The sequence below is a fragment of the Schistocerca gregaria genome, unplaced genomic scaffold (genome assembly GCF_023897955.1).
Source record: "Schistocerca gregaria isolate iqSchGreg1 unplaced genomic scaffold, iqSchGreg1.2 ptg001145l, whole genome shotgun sequence".
NCBI lineage: Eukaryota > Metazoa > Arthropoda > Insecta > Orthoptera > Acrididae > Schistocerca > Schistocerca gregaria.
In genome coordinates this window covers 10,001-15,000 of record NW_026062477.1, presented here as the reverse complement: position 1 = coordinate 15,000, position 5,000 = coordinate 10,001, and the positions used below count along the sequence as shown (strand labels likewise).

General features: G+C 54.0%; 1 non-coding gene across 1 annotated transcript in view; it reads right to left on the bottom strand.

Annotated features, from left to right (window-relative positions):
- The window catches only part of LOC126328898 (small subunit ribosomal RNA), a 1,893-nt gene extending 588 nt beyond the window's left edge, over positions 1-1,305 (bottom strand). The window contains exon 1 of the ribosomal RNA XR_007562010.1: positions 1-1,305. This exon is cut by the window's left edge and continues 588 nt beyond it. This is a non-coding gene — a ribosomal RNA (small subunit ribosomal RNA).
- Between the last annotated feature and the right edge of the window lie 3,695 nt (positions 1,306-5,000).

The following is a 5,000-nucleotide window of genomic DNA, read 5'->3' as shown; positions in this document are numbered from 1 at the left end:
GGTGTCCGGGCCTGGTGAGGTTTCCCGTGTTGAGTCAAATTAAGCCGCAGGCTCCACTCCTGGTGGTGCCCTTCCGTCAATTCCTTTAAGTTTCAGCTTTGCAACCATACTTCCCCCGGAACCCAAAAGCTTTGGTTTCCCGGAGGCTGCCCGCCGAGTCATCGGAGGAACTGCGGCGGATCGCTGGCTGGCATCGTTTATGGTTAGAACTAGGGCGGTATCTGATCGCCTTCGAACCTCTAACTTTCGTTCTTGATTAATGAAAACATACTTGGCAAATGCTTTCGCTTCTGTTCGTCTTGCGACGATCCAAGAATTTCACCTCTAACGTCGCAATACGAATGCCCCCGCCTGTCCCTATTAATCATTACCTCGGGTTCCGAAAACCAACAAAATAGAACCGAGGTCCTATTCCATTATTCCATGCACACAGTATTCAGGCGGGCTTGCCTGCTTTAAGCACTCTAATTTGTTCAAAGTAAACGTGCCGGCCCACCGAGACACTCAACTAAGAGCACCCTGGTAGGATTTCAACGGGGTCCGCCTCGGGACGCGCAAGCACGCCTTCGGCTCGCCCCACCGGCAGGACGTCCCACGATACATGCCAGTTAAACACCGACGGGCGGTGAACCAACAGCGTGGGACACAAATCCAACTACGAGCTTTTTAACCGCAACAACTTTAATATACGCTATTGGAGCTGGAATTACCGCGGCTGCTGGCACCAGACTTGCCCTCCAATAGATACTCGTTAAAGGATTTAAAGTGTACTCATTCCGATTACGGGGCCTCGGATGAGTCCCGTATCGTTATTTTTCGTCACTACCTCCCCGTGCCGGGAGTGGGTAATTTGCGCGCCTGCTGCCTTCCTTGGATGTGGTAGCCGTTTCTCAGGCTCCCTCTCCGGAATCGAACCCTGATTCCCCGTTACCCGTTACAACCATGGTAGGCGCAGAACCTACCATCGACAGTTGATAAGGCAGACATTTGAAAGATGCGTCGCCGGTACGAGGACCGTGCGATCAGCCCAAAGTTATTCAGAGTCACCAAGGCAAACGGACCAGACGAGCCAATCCGATTGGTTTTGATCTAATAAAAGCGTCCCTTCCATCTCTGGTCGGGACTCTGTTTGCATGTATTAGCTCTAGAATTACCACAGTTATCCAAGTAACGTGGGTACGATCTAAGGAACCATAACTGATTTAATGAGCCATTCGCGGTTTCACCTTAATGCGGCTTGTACTGAGACATGCATGGCTTAATCTTTGAGACAAGCATATGACTACTGGCAGGATCAACCAGGGAGCTGCGTCAACGAGAGCTGAGCAGCCGGCCGCCCGGGAGTGTGTCCCGAGGGCCCGCGCGAACACGCAAGCGTCCGCTCAATTATTCTGCAAACAGGAGGAGGCTGAGCTCCCCTGCACGATACACCTCGAAACCCTCTCAGGTCCCGGCGGCGCGCAGCGCCGTCCTAAGTACTTGGTCGGGTTCGAGAGAGGCGCAATCGCCCGGAGATGGGCGAGTAGACGCTTTCAGTGCGAACACCCGTGCTCCCAACTGAGCTTGCCGCTGCCGACAGAGGCCCGGGAGCGTGCTGTCGTGGCATTGCCGGCGGGAAACAACACGCGCCACCTACGGTGACCGGCAGCTCCAACGCCAGCGCCACAGAAGGGCAAAGCCCCACTTGGGTGCAGAAGCGAACTCTCCCAGCACAGCGCACGCGCCAACACGTCCGCAGAGCTGCGATACAAACCACCTGCGAGAACCGCTGGGGGCGACCGAGCAGCAGACGGCGTCGCGACGCCGAGTGCCGGGCGGCGGCGCATCCTCAACGCACACAGTCCGCAATCGGACCAGCACACTGCAGATGTCCACCGCGCTTCGCACCGGGCTCGGCAGAACCCACTTTGGCCGCCTGGCGCCGCGCGCAGGGTGCGCCGGCGCATAGCTGGGACGCCAGCCGGGCCCGTCGGCCGGCGCTCCTGCCACTGGGCGCCCCCCACCAGCCGGCTGTAGTGCGTGCGCTCACGCAGCGCGCGGCCAGCACGCCGGGCGGCCCCCCCTCACCGGCCGGGGACTGTCCCGCCAAGCCACAGCCTCGTATCGCTTCATACCCACATGGCCAACTCAGGTTCGGGGGCATGGCGGGTACCGCCGAAACAACCGGTTCATAGATGTACCGATCGTCGCTATCACCGATGCACCTGCAGCGCGAACAACCGCTCAACAACTGATTTCCAGTTCATTTGCGGATCTTTGGCAGCAAACGTATACGTCAATCTACATTTGCGAAATCTACGATTCTGGCATGCCTGCATGTTATGTGTCACGACACGCTACATCAGCCCACATACACACTGCGGCATGTACACGAGAGAACACGTGGAAGATGGTCCGCGCACGTGTGCAATGTCCCTTGCGCGGTCGACTGTCAACCGGCCTCTGTAGCATGTCGCAGATGTGGAACGCGGTCCACCGTGCTATCATGTTGTGTGGGGCAATACGATTAAATAGGAAAACCCTCGTCGCTACATCAACAGACGGCTCACGCTGATTCCCGGCAGAGGGAGGAGGGGGGGGGGGGGGGCCAACATGCAATACTTTCGTCCGTACCTACCTACCACATGTCTGTACGGCGTACAACAGTGCAATCTCGCTGTAATGGGGAGACGAGACAAGTAGCATCGTGCACAACATATGGCCCTTATGATTCGCCATTGTAGGGCGCAGCCGGTGTACGGTCAAGCATGTGCCACATTATGTCACTCAGTACGTAACGACGGATGATCAGTGTGGGTTACGCGTACATCAGCGGACAGTCCACACAGGCCGTACCACAACGTACACTGACTGCATCGACAACCGAATGCAACTGAACAGCTGCAAGGCTCATTTCACAAACAAACGCCTGACCGACCAGCTTGGAAGGGCAGGAGGGGAGGGCGATATTCGTTCTGTAGCGGTACACCCTTCCAGTGGTTAGCGGGACTGTGTAGAAAGTACGCAACACTCGAAAGACCTTTATGTGAGGGTACGCACCATGGCATCAAGAAATACACATGACACCAGAGGATCCAAGCAGTGAACTATGTTCAGAGGGTTGCTGTTAGGCAAAGCTACATTCCTGTGACGTTACATGTGACAGTTAAGGTGCAGTGTAAGTTAGGTTAAGGTGCAGCGTAAGTTAGGTTAAGGTGCAGCGTAAGTTAGGTTAAGGTGCAGCGTAAGTTAGGTTAAGGTGCAGCGTAACACGCGATCTAGGTCAGCGTAACTTAGGTTAAGGTGCAGCGTAACTTAGGTTAAGGTGCAGCGTAACTTAGGTTAAGGTGCAGCGTAAGTTAGGTTAAGGTGCAGCGTAACTTAGGTTCAGGTGCAGCGTAAGTTAGGTTAAGGTGCAGCGTAAGTTAGGTTAAGGTGCAGCGTAACTTGGGTTAAGGTGCAGCGTAACTTGGGTTAAGGTGCAGCGTAACTTGGGTTAAGGTGCAGCGTAACTTGGGTTAAGGTGCAGCGTAACTTGGGTTAAGGTGCAGCGTAACTTGGGTTAAGGTGCAGCGTAACTTGGGTTAAGGTGCAGCGTAACTTGGGTTAAGGTGCAGCGTAACTTGGGTTAAGGTGCAGCGTAACTTGGGTTAAGGTGCAGCGTAACTTGGGTTAAGGTGCAGCGTAACTTGGGTTAAGGTGCAGCGTAACTTGGGTTAAGGTGCAGCGTAACTTGGGTTAAGGTGCAGCGTAACTTGGGTTAAGGTGCAGCGTAACTTGGGTTAAGGTGCAGCGTAACTTGGGTTAAGGTGCAGCGTAACTTGGGTTAAGGTGCAGCGTAACTTGGGTTAAGGTGCAGCGTAACTTGGGTTAAGGTGCAGCGTAACTTGGGTTAAGGTGCAGCGTAACTTGGGTTAAGGTGCAGCGTAACTTGGGTTAAGGTGCAGCGTAACTTGGGTTAAGGTGCAGCGTAACTTGGGTTAAGGTGCAGCGTAACTTGGGTTAAGGTGCAGCGTAACTTGGGTTAAGGTGCAGCGTAACTTGGGTTAAGGTGCAGCGTAACTTAGGTTAAGGTGCAGCGTAACTTAGGTTAAGGGGCCAACGTGGGTTAGGTTAAGGGGCCAACGTGGGTTAGGTTAAGGGCCAACGTGGGTTAGGTTAAGGGCCAACGTGGGTTAGGTTAAGGGCCAACGTGGGTTAGGTTAAGGGCCAACGTGGGTTAGGTTAAGGGCCAACGTGGGTTAGGTTAAGGGCCAACGTGGGTTAGGTTAAGGGCCAACGTGGGTTAGGTTAAGGGCCAACGTGGGTTAGGTTAAGGGCCAACGTGGGTTAGGTTAAGGGCCAACGTGGGTTAGGTTAAGGGCCAACGTGGGTTAGGTTAAGGGCCAACGTGGGTTAGGTTAAGGGCCAACGTGGGTTAGGTTAAGGGCCAACGTGGGTTAGGTTAAGGGCCAACGTGGGTTAGGTTAAGGGCCAACGTGGGTTAGGTTAAGGGCCAACGTGGGTTAGGTTAAGGGCCAACGTGGGTTAGGTTAAGGGCCAACGTGGGTTAGGTTAAGGGCCAACGTGGGTTAGGTTGCCAGAGATGTGTCAAATCAGGATGTACGTTTGGCTGGTGTCAGGTGGTGGGTTGGTTCGATGCCTTTATAAGGAGTGTGGCCAAAGGGTATTTTATTACTTGTACCTTTTGTGTTGTGGCGTGGCGTTGCGTCCTGTGTTGATACTGGGTGGACCACTGTGGGTGTTGCTGGCTGATTTGAGCTGCGTTGTTTGCGGGTGGTGTGAGACATTCTGTCTTATTAGTGGACGTGACGTTCCTCTTGTCGTTCTTTGGATAGTGTCCTGTGGCAGCGAGGATAAAATGGATGTTGTTGAACGATAGTGCTTTGGTGCTTTCGCTTTGTTACACACAGAGTGGACTGTGAGATAGGGTGACTGGGTCGAGTGCGGTTCACACTGTCCTCCCCAGTTTACAGTATGTATCATCTATGTATGTGGTCCTGCATCATTTACTAAGCAGG